General features: G+C 34.5%; 1 protein-coding gene across 7 annotated transcripts in view; it reads right to left on the bottom strand.

The window, feature by feature from the left end:
* GREB1L (GREB1 like retinoic acid receptor coactivator) overlaps positions 1-16,457 on the bottom strand; it is a 269,481-nt gene that overhangs the window by 143,112 nt on the left and 109,912 nt on the right. For all 7 annotated transcript variants that reach the window (XM_077900221.1, XM_077900220.1, XM_077900218.1 and 4 more), the window contains exon 3: positions 6,584-6,691. The gene's annotated coding sequence lies outside the window, so the exon portion shown is untranslated. The remainder of the gene's footprint in view (positions 1-6,583; positions 6,692-16,457) is intronic.

Raw genomic sequence — 16,457 nt, 5'->3', positions numbered from 1 at the left:
ATAATTCATTTAAAAAATATTTCAGATTTGTATTTCCAAGCACTGTCTACTGAAAAGTCTGAGAGGTAATGACAATTCAATAACAATAAGCACTTCCTAGTACCCTGATTGTGATTTTTACTACCATTCCCCACTGAAAAGAATCAAAGCTCCTTGAAATTATGGCCAATTCCAGGTCTGGGGCAGGAAATACATGGGAGTAGTCTTGAACAGAGAGCAAAGAAGCTATCAAGGCGTAATGGATCAGGTCAAAAGACATGACTCAATATGAAGTATTCCCACAGGCCAAAGAATAGAGAAATTGAACATAAAAGAGAAAAAATGCAATGCAGTGAAGCATATTTAAAATATAAAAAATCACAAATTAATTTTGCTACTGAAGGAGAAAAAGCTCCTCTTGGAAAAAAACAAACAAAAAACAAAAGACAAAGCATCCTCCTGAATGCTGCTAAAAGGAAAAGGAAAGAGGAAATCTTTATTTTGCTTTTCCAGCACTTCCAGTAACCAAATAGTCCTGGTTATTCAGAGTTTTAATATTTTTAATGAAGAATATCAGCTAAGAAATGTGAAAAGAATGACAGAATAATAAAATGACCACTTTGCAACCCTTAATGCAAAATTCATTTAGGCAATGATAATAAATGGGAGAACTTTATAACAGAGGGATTAAGCTGACACCTCCTGAACCCACTGCTCAAGCTTAACTTCACTGATAGTGAAGCAATGAGACACCAGGAGCCTCCCCACATGAAGTAAGAAGCACACACACTACACCAGAAGCACACACACTACGGAGGAAGTATTTCAATGGGCATATTAAATATAGTCAAATCCTTACAGCTACCTTCCATTTATAGGATGGAGGAACAAGTAAAGGAATAAGCAAACTCAAAATAAAGACAGGTAGACAGAGTAACTGAGTTAGTTTCTGCAACAAGCCAGGATTATCTGGTTTACGAATTTGAAACTAGGATTCAAGTTCAGATGAAAAAGTCCATGTCTGTTTCCCCAGTATGACATGTTATTTGACGTTGAAATGTCAGGAAGCAACGTTGAGCATGGAGATGATATATTTTGTTTGTGGTATGTGTGTATAGTTGGCTTTGGTTTGAGGTTTCTGTTTTTAAGGCTGTGTGCCAGACATAGTACTTTTTTAAAAAAGGACAACTTTGTGTAACTTGTCTGTTTTCTGTTACCTTTTACTCTGTAGATGTTGTCTTACTCTACAAACTTTAAGTCATCTACCCAGCCAGGCAGCATTTATTGAAATCCTAAAATCGAAGTGGGTAAGCACCTAGGCTGTATAGTCAGATGATTTTAATTCAAATCCTACAACCACTACCCGTATGATATTGGGCAAGTCACTAAGTCTCTCAACTGTAAAATGAGGTAATACAACCAATATCATAGATTTTTGTGAGAATACATAAGATTTAATGCATATATAACATTTTTAGAAAAGTATCTGGAAGAGAATAAATGTGGAAAACAGTAGTAATAGGGGTGCCAGGGTGCCTCAGTTGGTTAAGTGTTCGACTCTTGATTTCGGCTCAGGTCATGATTTCAGGGTTCTGGGAACGAGCCCCATTTTGGGCTCCACACTTAGGGTAGAGTCTGCTTGAGATTCTCTTTCTCCCTTTCCCTCTGCCCCTCCCTCTACTCATGTGTGTGTGCACATGCACACTCTCTCTCAAAGCAAATAAAATCTTTTTTTAAAAAAAGTAGTAATAGGTTTTTTTAATTGTTGTTTGTTTTTGTTTTTTTAGCATTGTGCTACATTGAAGATACAGAGAAAAGTAAGATGTACTTCTTCTGTTGCATGTGTTAGGCATTACAATGGATTCTGGGGCATTTTTCTAGGAACAAATGGCCATCAACGTAAAAATTCCAAAAACTGCTATTTGGTACTATATATGATTTATTTATTAAGAGATTTTACAGTCACATGTACAAATCATTATTGTCCCTCACAGTTATCAGAGTCTTTGTATAAGAAAATTACTTGTAGTGATGAATCACTAAATTCTGCACCTGAAACCAGTATTACATTATATGTTACTAACTAGAATTTAAATAAAAACTTGAAACACGAAAAAAAAGAAAATTACTTGTTATATAGCATTACCACTCACATATCTTTTCTCTATTAAAAATATTCATTGGAGTGCCTGGTGACTCAGTCGGTTAGGCATCTGCCTTCTGCTCAGGTCAAGATCCCAGAGTCCTGGGATCCAGCCCCACGTTGGGCTCCCTGCTCAGTGGGGAGCCTGTTTCTCTCTCTTTGCCCCTCCCCCCTCCCTGCTCATGCTCATTCTCTATTAGATAAATAAAAATCTTTAAAACAAAATTCACTGATGAGTGTGATAATGGAAATCAAACATGGTTCTTGCAAGTTCAGTCTATAACCCAAAATTAAAAGCAAGCTTAAAAAGCAAGCATATATATATAAAAAAGCAAGCATATATTCACATTTCTCTCTCTTTTGTGCATTTTTCATTTTTTACATTTCACTTATTCTTTGAAATTGACATTTGTTGCTCTTGATTATAATCAGTTGAGTCTAGTGATTGACTCCCTCATTATATTGTGAGTTCTTAGATGAAATATTTTGTTTAAAACTAGAATGAGTAAAAAAATAACAATGAATACATTGAGCTTTTTGTGTGTCTTATCTAATTATACATTAAACTAATTTGAAGAGATATTATCTCTTCCCAAGCACGTTCCAAAAATGCACAAAACTAATCATGCATTCAAAACAAAAGCGTGATATTTAATTTTTATTCATCCTCTTTGCTGAAAAGAAATAGAAAATGTAAATAGATTAAAAGACAAACTTGCCAACCACTTTTAATAGTTCTGTACATTTAAATCTGGATGAATCTCTCTTGACAGTTTCTGAAGCCACAAAGTATTTTAGGTACTGAAATAAAAACTCAGCCCTAGCAACTTTATTTTAAAATTTATCATTTTTTACCAATATACTTACAGATATATGTCTTAAATTGTTATGGAAATAATTACTGTAATATGCCAAATAATTTCATAATAATTATTAAAAAGGGCATAATTAAAAGATAAAGTACAATGGTATTTTTTCTTTGTAATGAAAAGTTACATGTTACTACTGGAAATCTCTACTTTCTTCCTTGAAATACCAGAAATTCTTCTGTAAAATAAACACATCTCATCAAGACTCTCTGGAACTAGTATAATTACCAGAGGCAATCCCTGTGTAAGATCAAAGAAGCAAAACAATAATAGGCAATGTGTGACCTCTACCATGTCACCAGAGACCAATTTTTCAACAGGGAGAAGAGTCAATAATCCAGAACAGAAAACATTAAATAACCAGAAATGCTTCCAAAGTGTGGTTTACCGCATCCATCAAGCCTGCCACACTCAGAGTTCAGAGTCTCTACGGTTTCAGAGAACAAACTTGTGGGAATTTATCACAGCAGTTACTCAAATCTGCATAAAACACCAGAAGCAAAAAACCAATTTGCCAAATGCAGAATAGAATTTCAAAAGATACCACAATAATTTTCCAAATTTCATTGGATGCTTTAGAAAGTATAATAGGAAGGGCACAGATGACTAAAGCTTTTGCATAGAACATTCACCTAATTTCTCTTATTTCCAATCCCCACTTAGTTTCTCCAAGAAGCTGTTTGAAAAGTGGGCTAGAAACATTAACCAGATAAAATAACTAGTAGTAATACATTGAAAACTTCTGCAGGTTTTTGTTTTGTTTTGCTTTGGTAATACTGAGTCCCTGGATCCAGAAACAGGATTTGCTTTGGTCTCTTCTGTAATGTATTTAGATGACTAATAAGAATTATAAGGGTGCAAAGTGGGGTAAAGAAATTCCCACTCACAATAATTACAGTAAAATAGAAGTACATGTAAAATTGACTTTTAGAAAGCACCACAGATAAAATTGGGCCTTAGAAGCAGCAAAATCTGATTGTTTTCCTTAGCTATGAACACCAAACAGCTATGTTCTTTCAAAATTAGATGTGACTTAGGGACTGAGCAAATTTATCTGAATTTTTTGACTTGCAAAACACCCATTTTGCTGGTAATTCAGAGAGTAGTAAAAAGACTTAGCATAGAGGAAAAAGTGCTGGAAATTCAAAGCAACTGTGAACATTGTGTTCTTTTTTTTTTTTTTTTTTTTTTGAACATTGTGTTCTTATATGGATTGGTTACTCCTGCTACCTTCATCTTTCCACTCTGTCATCTGCCCCTGTCTTTCCATCTTTTTATCGTATTAACATTGCTAATTGTATTTGTCAGTTTTGCCACAATTTCAATGCTACTTAAACAGCTGTGGGTTTTCTCTAGGCAATTATCAGTCACTACACTTAGGTTTCTAAATTAGTTGTTGAAAGGCACTTTAACCTTGAGAAAATAGACATTAAACACACTGCATGCATGCTGAGCCTTACATTTATGTCTATTTTGCTTTAAAATGAATCTTATTTAAAAAGATTTAAAAAATCACATACAAGTGTAATTCACAAACATTGTAACTTTATGAATTAGTAAGAAAATGCTTAACAAAGCCTATTATATACTATTCAGCATTTCATCTTCTTTCCCCTTACTGTATATATAGTAATATATGTCTATGTTCTCTATGTATTTGTACATAGATAGAATAAATTAGAACATCAAAATATTGCCAAATTCCTCTAACAGTTCCTTTTACTTATGTGCCAAGTGGCCAACACCTTTCAAAGGTATCCATAATCATGGAAGTGGTACCTTGAGGTCATGGGCTCTGGTAAAGAGAGCTCTCACAACATGCAGATCCCATCCCCCCTCCACCCCCACCCTTTTCCATTTCCCTGCAAAGAGAAAAATTCTTTATTATATAATCTTGCTTTTCTTATTCTCTATTCTTGACTCTGACATTTTCTTCTTCCTACTATAAAATATACAAGAAACACACTAAGCACACAGGCTTATGGCTATTCATCAACTGATACTTCTACAAAATACAACTACAATTTTAAAAGCACTTCTATAATCTAGAAACATTGTAGTTTGTATTTCATGTGCCATTTATTCCCTTTATACATTAAAATAAATTCTAAGGTAACTTTTCAGAGTTAATAATCTTTGGTGTTTTTAAAGGTTTATAATATCCTGTTTGTGGGTCAAAAGCTCGTTAGAATAATCTTTAAATTAATGGAGGCTCACTCCTTACCAGTCTCTCCCCCTACCCCCCACTTTTGGCTCTGAGGAAAGAAAAGAGTGGTAATTCAATAACGCAAAATTCTTCACTGAGAGACAAACATTAAAATGATAAACATTTTGGAAAGCAAAGTACACTTCAAACCCTCACTATTCTTTCAGACCTATATTGACTCTTATAGTAGTTGCCAACATTTGGTAAGGATTATCCTTCCATTAGACAAAAGCAAGCATTCCTTAGATAAATCAGGAGTTTTTGCCATGAGACTCATAAAACCTTTTCACAACACAGATTTTCAAGAGAATCCTTTAAGGTTTTAGGAGGCTGCTCCTTTTACTAAGTAACAAAATACACCCCATGGTGTCTCACTGACCCCACTCAGCTGTCCTTTGACCTCTTCAATTGTTGGAGCCTAACTCCAGGGCCACAGAATTTGCCTCCCATATCAAACAGGGGATGTTGCTAACTCCTAGCACCTGGTGTAACAAAACGCAACGGTTCTACGCTCTTCTGTCTCCTCCACTCCCTCTCTGATCATTTTCCAGATGTTCCAGGCCCAAATGTTAAGCCAATACTAGGTGCCAGGGTCTGCATGGTCACGAAGGCACAAACAAGGACTTTGCTGAAGTGGCAATGACCCTCTTGTTCTTTTTGGTCTTAAAAGAATTCAGCAGGAAGAAAAAGACCTCTGCCTCTCTTGGAAATGCCAGGCTACTCAAACATGTTGTAACATCGGAAAGGAGAGATACAGTCTTGGGCTATGCCCTGACAAACGAGAGTTCCTTAAAACAGCATCCCCACATCCTTCATTCTAAGCAAACTTTTAATTTTCTTTGACATAGGGAGAAAAAAAAGGCAGTATTTTCTTAACTAAAAGCCTCCTAAAAATAGAAAAAAAACTTTCATAAAACTTTTAAAACATACATCTCAGTGTTATATGATAAAACATTTTTATACAGTCAATAAATATGGTTTGGGGTTTTCTGCAGAGGCCAATAATCTAGATCTCCCTTATTAGACAACTTGAAAGATAAAAACCACAGTCAACAAAAGGGAATTAAAAACTGGATTCTTATTATCTTCATTTAGTTATACAGGAAATATCACATGAAGGCTGTTGACAGGAGAAAAAAATATTCAGCAATACTAAATAAGCAAAAACTTATTGCTGAATAAGGTTTTTTCCCCCCCTTTTGGTGGAGAGGTGGGGGAGGGGAGAGGAAAACAGAGCGGAGGAAATGGAAGAGGAGTTCATGGAAATATCTGCTTAATCAGTTTAAGAACCAAGTATAGTAGCTTTATTTAAATTCTAAATAAAAGTTCCCAAAACAAAACTCATCTTGAAAAATTGGGGGGGGGGATATTATAATCATACGATACCTTGGTTTATTTATTAACATTTTTGAATCACGTTCATGATTAAGTTGGGCTGTCAACACTTCAGGGAGCCTGCCGTCTAGATTTTACTTGTTTAAAGCTTTTTTGGACCTGCAAAAACATAAAAAAGATAAAAGTATATATGTAAAGGCGTGAATTAGTTTCCAAATGCATTATATTCCAGAAGAAAATGATTTAAATAGTTACAATTCTACAAAAGTTACAATTAGAAATGAATTACAAAGTCTTACATAACTCCATAAACATCATAACTGGCAAATACAGATATTCCCAAAATAATCACTCCTAATTATATATACTCAAAAATAATTTATTGTTCTTAAGATTCCCCTCTACTTACACCCTACTAAATGTAAGTTGAATAAATCTGTTAAGTCTGTAGTTTTGACAAGTGTTACCATATGCTGACAGCTCCACAGACCATTATTATTTTTAGGAATAAAAATAATGAAAAACAATTTTCTTATTCTAAGGAATTTGAATTTTATAATCTCTGATGCTTAGCCAAAATTTACTTCTCCAAGAACTATCAAAAATTTAAGATATAACTAATAATGCTTAAAAGTATTTTGCTACTTTTTGAAACTAATGCTTTAATAATCTCCAAGAAAGAGAGACTGTACAAAGAAAAAGAGTTATATTTTTACCCTTTTGAGTAGTTTCTTTCTAGGAGTAATTAAACTAAATAATTATAATTACATAGAACTGGTTGAAAATTACAGTGTGCGTATTATTCTCTCCTTTAAGTAGATTATGGTCAATATAAACTATTGGGTGGAAAAATAGGAAATATAGTCATAAAACATCAAATGAAATAAAAATTTGTCACTGATTTTTATATGTAACTTAGAAGTGTTTTTATTCCTTTGTTACTGCGTCTAAAAGGAAAACAAAAGGGGATTTTCCTAAGAATATATTAATTTCAATATGCATATTTATAGCACTAAATATATTTAAAGGGATATTAACTTATGCTATCAAAATAAATAGTTTTCATTTTATTGTCCTTTTTTGCCAATTTGAGAGGAAAGACAGAAAAAGAACCAGTTTAGATTTTGAAATAAAAATCTTTATCTTACCTGTCAGAAGAATGTCTTCAGGCAAAAGAACAATTTAAAAAGCAAGACCCAGATTTTCAAACTCATGTATTTCCCACCCACCTACACACAAATAGACATCTTTTTGTAAGTCAGGAGTCTCGCTACCTACATCCAAACCCAAGATTACCCCATATGGTCAACAAGGTCAAACCACATTACTGCCAATGAAACTATATGACTCCACGAGGACCTTAATGATTTTTAAAAAAGGTCAGTAATCCAATTCCAATAGCTTCATAGTCTAAAATTGCTAATTTTTGGCCACGTGCTGCACACTTCACCTGCTAGTAATGACATTTTTGTATTTTCTTCTAATTACACTCAAAGCTAAGACCTTTGGCCCTGGGCCACAGACCCCTATTCAGGCTGCACACATTCTCTTAAACGACCTGATCCTTTGTTGTCACTCTTACTCTTTCATCTATTATTTACACCCATAGAGAAGGAAGAGACTCTACCATTTGTATGGCTTAAAGCTTCTAATCATCTTAATTTCTTTGCCTTTCAACCTATGGTCTTTTTCATAGACGAATGCCAGAAACTTTGACAAAATCATTTTTTTCAACCACATCCTGCCACCTCTCTTTCTCCTTTCCTACTCCCTGGCCAAGCTCCTTCCTGTTCCTTCTCTTACATAGGCACGATTCTGCATCAATCCAAATTTACAAATTTTGACTTTGGCAACAAAATGAATTTCTAAATATAATACAAAACTTTCACCTTGTTCTGACAAATCAATAACATATCTCTTTCTTTCATTGAAAAGCCCATTAAATTTACTGGAAGTTTACTTCAAATAACTTAAAATCCGCCCCCAGTCTCCCTATGGCCTGAGCATAGATTTTTCAGAATCCTCCTGCAAAAATGTCAAAAAAATCTTAAGTAAACAGTAAGGATGTTGGTTATGTGGTTAATACTTTTCTAACATTTTTATATCTACAGTTGCTCAAATACAAGAAAAAATGGAGGAAGGAAAGAAAAATGAAAACATAAAGAAAAAATTTAAAGACTAGAAAATTTTTAAATCATTACATTTTAAAAGATGACATTCTCAAACAGCAAAATTCTCACATAAAACAATGTATATCATTGCAATTTCCCAACACTTTACCCAGACGTTTTTTTTAATGTCCAAATACATTTTGCAAATCCAAAGCACAGAATCGTTTACCATGATGCAGATGTGCCCCTCAGATCACAGTAGCCAACAAAAGACTCTGATTTCCAAGATGTTTAAAAAATGACATATGATCCATCTTTGCTCTCTCTTTCTCTATTGCTCAGCTTACTCTTGATTTCTAACAGTATTTCCTTGTTGTCTGTCCTCTCTCTCTGCAGACCCTGAAACCCCTTGTCTTTTCTTATTTTCACCATTTGCTTCAACCAGCAGTTCACTGGAGACCCATCCATCTTGTAATGCCTAAAGTGACAGATGCTCTCAGGAACCACCACACTGCTGAGTGAACAAAAGATAACATCACCTCTAGGAACTCCAGAGAGAAATACAACTGCAACCTTAAGACAGGGGCTGACTTGACAGACATTGGACCATAAACCTCTTCTAAGCGAAAAAGAAAACAATTGCCACACACACAAAAAAATCTGACACAATCAAAGGCAGAAAAGAGTGATTATTTGTGGATTGCCTTTTCACTCTGCAGCTCACTTTTCCCTCCCAATGCTTTTATATTGGGGCAATTCACTTGCCAAGGGGCAAGAGAAGTTCTTGGGAAAAAAGCCTTTCTCAAGTATCTTCTTTTATTCAACAATATTCAAAGTGAAATTTGTTCACGTGCTTGTTTCAGTAAAGCTAAGGCTTATGATAGAGCATTCATGAGCCTGACCTGTCCTGTTTGCATAAAGCAGTATCTGGACTCAAGAAATGCTGACTCAGTTCTACTGCTGTGAGAGGCATAGGCATGTTTTGCAAATTAAAAACACGTTAGAAATTAAAAAGCAACGTGTGACACAATGTCAACAATATGTGTAGCTCATAAAAAAACAGCTCACCATTCATTCATCAGACAACTTCCAACTTGGGTTAAAAAAAGACAGTTAACAAGAGGATTCTGGGAAGGACTACAGATCTCTTTTCTAACAAAGGAAGGGTCATATTAACATCTCCCAACAACAAACTAATGACAGGGACGCTGGTAAGATACAGGGGACTCTCCTGATGCCATCTAGGGTTTTGTTTTTCGTTTTTTAAAGCATCTTATTTAAAATCTTCATGCAGCAATAGGTAAATGTAAATTCTGACATTTAAGTTTAATTTAATTCTGGATTTAGATAAATACAGTGAAGGGAAATTTTTGAAGAATAGAAAAACAAAAACTGACTTGAAGGTCACTTAAGAACATTGTGTGATCAATGTCAATTACAGAGATTAACAACTGTTTTTTATAATAGGTATCAAGCTACACAGAGGGCAATCTCTGCTGCAGCTAAATACATTATCATTTTGAAACAGGGCAAATGATATAAATATCTGTTAAATCAAAAATAAAGAGCAAAATGCTCAAGAAAAGTTCTGTCAACCATTATTTCTAAAAAGAATCATAAGCACATACCATAGCATCTCCTTAATACAAATATTTTACTTTTCGTTTGTAATTTGCACAAAAAGCCCTTAGTTACAATTATTTTTCTTTGAAGTCATTAATGATTCTCCTCTCATTCCCATTTTACCAAAAATATATAAAATTTAAAAGATAGCTTATTTCATTCCCTGTGTTTGAATTATTTGTGGGGTAAAAAAAATACATGTATCTGTTTTTTAAATATTTTTTAATGTATCCTTTATTTCCCTAAATGCTTCTATGTATCTGTACAAATAAAGTAGTACAAATATTTCAGAATCTCAGAATTTTGTTTTTTATTTTAATTCTGGCAAAACAGAAAGCATACAAAATACTCAAATAAATATATACAATTTTACATAACTAATGGAAAAAAAGATTAATTATAGACTGCTCCTCAATATAAAAAGGACTTCTTCTAATATGGACTTGACTTCTAACCAAATAATTTTGTTTTTTGTTTAACACAACCTTATCCTAAGTAACCCCCCCAAAAATACTGATCCAAAAGTACATCATTCAACACTCTCAAACTTTGGCATGAATACCAAAAAGAGAGACATGACCTTGAAATGACAGTTCCATTGCAGAAGGCTCCCCCCACCCCCAAAAAAAAGCCCAATTAAATGACCTACTTTTAAACACAATAGGATCGATATGCATGCAGGAAAAGTACACCCCTGTGGAAAGTTCTTATTGCCTGATTGATCAAAAACAAAACAAAACTTTTCTTTTTTAAGGGCCCCTTCCAGATCACAGTCAGTGCCAGAAATCCACACAGGAAAAAAATCCATCAAAATGAAGCCCTAAAAGGGTTTACCCTTCACCATCCTATTTGCACTTCAAAACCCTGTAAGTCCTTCAGTTAAACCCCAGGGCTGAACCATTTCAATAATAAGAGAGGTGGCCAGCAGTGATTTATCTCCCATTTGGCCTCTGGACAGAGCTGTAACGTCTACGAAGCTTCCCTTCCCTGAGTCAAACCCTCCCCCAAGTCTCAACCTTCACTTGTGCAGTTTGGGATCTGCAACCTTATAAACAACTCCTATGCCCCTTCCAATCAGATGCAAGAGTAGTCTGTAATTCAAGATTTGGATACATTTTCTTGGCAATGCTTTCACAAAATGGAATGCTGCTGAGTAATCAGAGCTTTGAAAATACCAGGTTAAAATTCAGGTTCTCTTTTTATAAATTGGGAAAGAAAACAAACTTGCTAATTTTACCTTCGCTCTTCTTACATATGTTAATTGTTATCAGAATTTGTTAAACTTTTTCCAATTTATACCTTGATACTCTTAATGTCTTGGGCCACATCAGCCAACTTCCCACAGGGATGTTCATCTAGATTTAAATCCTTGCATTGTAAAATATCTTAACAAAATCCAAAAAAGTAGAGATTTCACAGGTCACACACTCCTCGGTCAAGAAGACCTTAAAAACAGATATCAGACCACTATGACTTAACTGATTTATTCTACGCTTGTTATCAAATATGTACTATAACTGTCATCATGCAATTCTCCTCTAGTAAAATAAACACCAAACATTATTTAAGTTGAAATATTGGTTTCAGAAGTTATCAAATACAAAACACAATGAAGTTATTCCTTAAAAATGAAGGATAATTTGTCACTAGGCATGAATTCTCTATTTCAAAATTATATTCACATATTTCCTAGCATAGAAAGAGGATGAAATATATATGTACCTTTTCCTGCCATTTAAACGAGAAGTTTGTTTTTCTAATTGATTCTGATAAATTCCATCTGAATGCCACATTAACAACTTGCACTAAATGATTCCACTAGAGTCATTCTAGTTTTACAAGTTGAAAACTTTGAAGCTATGTCACTATCTTCATATATTTAGAGACGTACAGGCAAATATAAATATATTTTCTTTAAACCTAAAATCAGTTAAGAAAATTTAAAAAATTAAATATATACTGATAGTTAAAAATACAAGAAAAACACATTTTTTGTTAACTAAAAACTATTTATGGTTTTAGAGATATTTAGCAAAAAAAATTATATTTCTGCTGTTAAAAAATGCACCATCAACATCCTTATACCTTATTAGCAAATAGTTTTCATTTTTGGAGCGCCAAGTACCACAAATACAAGAAAAAACAACTCTCACAGCAAATGACTTCATTGCATGATCCCAGGTCAATGAATCTCAGATTTGTATTTAAGATAACATAATAATTCAAATTGCATGTATAAACTAGGAAAAACAGATGACTGAAAAATACTAAGAGACATGCATTTTTAAATCACTGAAACCAAACTAATAACAATATCCAGGAAAACAAATTTCTTAACCTACTACATGACATTAAAAAAAAAAGCTTTCCTCAGATAATCAACAAGAGTAAATTGATCCACCACAGAGGAAATATTCAATCTTCATTAAATATTTACTCACTGCAATAGGTTGTTAGGTCTATTTAGACCTCAAAGAAAAAATAGTTCCTGTCTGGTAGGAATCAGGTCTTCAGGGAGAATTGAATGGAGATGAGAGGCAGTTCCTTAAGTCATGACACTATTTCAAACTGACAATTCTAAAAAGTAGAGATATGCTATAAAATGTATAGTACTACTTTGAAACCTGATACAAAGAAAGTGATACTTATTATAATGAGCACTGAGTAACATGTAGAATTGTTGAATCACTATTTTCTACACTTGAAACTAATATAACACTGTATGTTAACCATAGGGGAATTAAAAAAACTTAATAAAACTATAGGAAAAAAAAAGACAAAGAAAATGATACTTAAGGGACTCTTAATTTTAATGAGGTTTGACTGAGTAAGCAACTTCATTTCCTATTAATGTAGCACAATAAAATTCGGATGTTCAACATCTGCCGTCCCCAACTCTACCAGTCTGTAACTGTAGCCCAGTCACCTATCTTCTCTGGGCCTTTTTCCTTATCCATAAGATGAGGAATAGAGTAAATACATTTCTAGATTGAAAACACTGTCGTGGTAATGGAGGCAGAGAAAACATCCTATTCACTGCAGCAACAACAAAAATAATACTCAGGACTCAACTTAATGAAGATATGTGATAACATTTTTTAAATTGCCAAACTTTATGTAGATGATTTCTTTATTTATCTTTATTTATTTTTTTAAAGAATTTATTTATTCATGAGAGACAGAGAGAGAGAGAGGCAGAGACATAGGCAGAGGGAGAAGCAGGTTCCTCACAGGGGGCCCAATGCGACACTCAATCCCGGGACTCCAGGACCATGCCCTGGGCTGAAGGCAGGCGCTAAACCATTGAACCACCCAGGGATTCCCAATATGTAGGTGATTTATTTATTTAAAGATTTTATTTATTTATTTATTCATTAGAGACACAGAGAGAGATTGAGAGAGAGAGAGAGACGCAGAGACACAGGCAGAGGGAGAAGCAGGCTCCATGCAGGGAGCCCCACATGGGACACGATCCTGGGTCTCCAGGATCACACCCTGGCCTGAAGGCAGCGCTAAACCGCTGAGCCACCCAGGCTGCCCTATGTGGGTGATTTAAATGAATATTTACACACAGAGAGAAATGTGCCAGGTGTTTTAAAGAGCAGTCTAATCATTGTAAAAACATGTTTCTCAAACAAAATAACAAACTTGACACAACTCCACTCAAAGTATCAGTAGAATTTTGTGGGGAACATTATGAAAACATCCATAAGGGGTGTTAAAGGAAGATTATCAAAGAAAAGATGGGAGGAGAAAAGTCTCTTTAATAAAGGTTATAAGAGGAAGTGAGTCAAAATAAATGTTAAACCATATCATGAAGAATGAGTTTTTGGGCATTAAATCTATGTCACTAAATCCAGTGAACTTTTTTTGGTTCTCCTCTAACATGTCCTCTTGGTAGATTTCTTGAAATTTCCTTTTCCTTGGCTGGATTTCATCTTACAACCTTTCTGGTATTCCTCCTTCCCTGTGCTGCTTCTCAATTTCCTTTGTACTCCCACAATACACCACCCAGAAATGAAATGTTGGAGTTCTACAGAGTTTGGTCTGTGGTAGCTATCTTCCAAGATGGCTTCAATGAATCTTACCTCCTGGGTAATCCTTTCCCTCACAATGAATCAACACTGACTTGTGTGATTACTAAATACCAAACAAATGATAATATGTAATTTCCAAGGTTATAAAAGATACTGTAGTTTCTGCCTTGACCTCTTGGATCATTTGCTCTAAGAGAAGGCAGTCACCATTCTGTAAGGTACACAAACAACTCTGTGGGTGGGACCTGAGGTTTCCTGCCAAGAGCCAGCACCAACTTACCTAATTGTTCTCCTTGCCTTCTCTTTGGCACCCTACAATCATTTCTCTGCATTACAGAGCAAATATAATCTGTCAATGCTTCACTAGAGCCCTTCATGGTTTTTTATTACTCTGATAATAAAAATCAATATTGTAAATATCTCTGCCCATCTCTCTAGCCTTATCTGGCACTGTTCTCTTCCAAAATTCTGTGCTTTAGCAACAGTGACCAACAATGACCAACATGTTTCTTCTGCCTGTAATTCCACCTACCTTATGTTTTACTTTTGCCAATTTAAATCTCCTCATCCCTTTAGACTTCAGGCATTGCTTCTCGGATCCCCTTAGTCTTGCTAAAAGTTCCCATTCATATCCTTCCTAACATTTAACTCATGGATGAGCTATATGTAATTTATGTGATTAATGTCTGTCTTCCCTATTAAATTCTAAACTACATGAAGGTAGTTTTTGTTTTTGCCTATTATTAATATTATCGCACTTTTGTGGTACCCTCCTACATAGCAGGTACTCATAAATACTGTTCGAGTAACTTAATAATTTAAAATGTAGGGCTAGCACAAGAATGAGAAGCTCACTGGAAACAGTCCAAGTCAACTTTATTATCTATAAAAATTATTATATAACACCCACAGCTAACATCATACACAACGGGGAAAACCAGAGCTTTTCTCCTAAGGTCAGGAACAAGACAAGGATGCCCACTCTCACCATTTTTATTCAACATAGTGCTGGAAGTCCTAGCCACAGCAATCAGACAACAAAAAGAAACAAGAGGTATCCACACTGGTAAGGAAGAAGTAAAACTTTCACTATTTGCAGATGATATGATACTATATATAGAAAACTCCAAAGACTCCACAAAAAAACTACTAGAACTGATAAATAAATTCAGTAAGGTCACAGGATACAAAATCAATGTACAGAAATCTGTTCTATACACTCATAATGAATCTGCAGAAAGAGAAACTAAGAAAACAACCCCATTTACAACTGCACTAAAAATAATAAAATATTAAGACTAAATTTAACCAAAGAAGTGAAAGATCTATACTTATAAGACACTGATGAAAGAAACTGAAGATGATACAGACAAATATGCTCATGGGTTAGAAGAACAAATATTGTTAAAATGTCCATACTACTCAAAGTAATCTACAGATTTAATGCAATCCCTATCAAACTACCAACAGGCACACCCTGGGAGGCTCAGTGGTTAAGTGTCGCCTTCAGCCTAGGGTGTGATCCTGGAGACCCGGGATCGAGTCCCACATTGGGCTCCCTGCATAGAACCTGCTTCTGCCTGTGTCTGTGCTTGTCTCTCTCTCTCTCTCTCTCTCTCATCAATAAATAAATAAAATCTAAAAAAAAAAAAACACACAAAAAACAAAAAACTACCAAGAGTGTTTTTCATAGAACTAGAACAAACAATCCTAAAATTTGTATGGAACCACAAAAGACCCCAAATTGCAAAAGTAACCTACAAAAAGAGGAACAAAACTGAATTTCAGATTTCAAGTTACATTACAAAGTGACAGTATTTAAAACAGTATGATATGGTATGTTACTGGCATAAAAATAGACACACAGATCAACAGAATAGAACAGAAATTCCAGAAATAAACCCACATTATATGGCCAATTAATCTTCGATACAGAAAGAATGAATATACAATGGGAAAAAAACAGTCTTTTCAACAAATTCTATTGGGATAACTGGACAGCTACGTGTAAAAGAATGGAACTGGACCACTTTCTTTCATCATACATAAAAATAAACTCAAAATGCATTAAGGACCTAAATGTGAGACCTGAAACCATAAAAATCTTTGAAGAGAGCCTAGGTGGTAACTTCTCTGATATCAGCTGTAACAACA

This window comes from Canis aureus, chromosome 6, assembly GCF_053574225.1.
Source record: "Canis aureus isolate CA01 chromosome 6, VMU_Caureus_v.1.0, whole genome shotgun sequence".
Taxonomy (NCBI): domain Eukaryota; kingdom Metazoa; phylum Chordata; class Mammalia; order Carnivora; family Canidae; genus Canis; species Canis aureus.
Note: the sequence above shows the minus strand (reverse complement) of the source record. Positions and strands in the feature narration are given on the sequence as shown.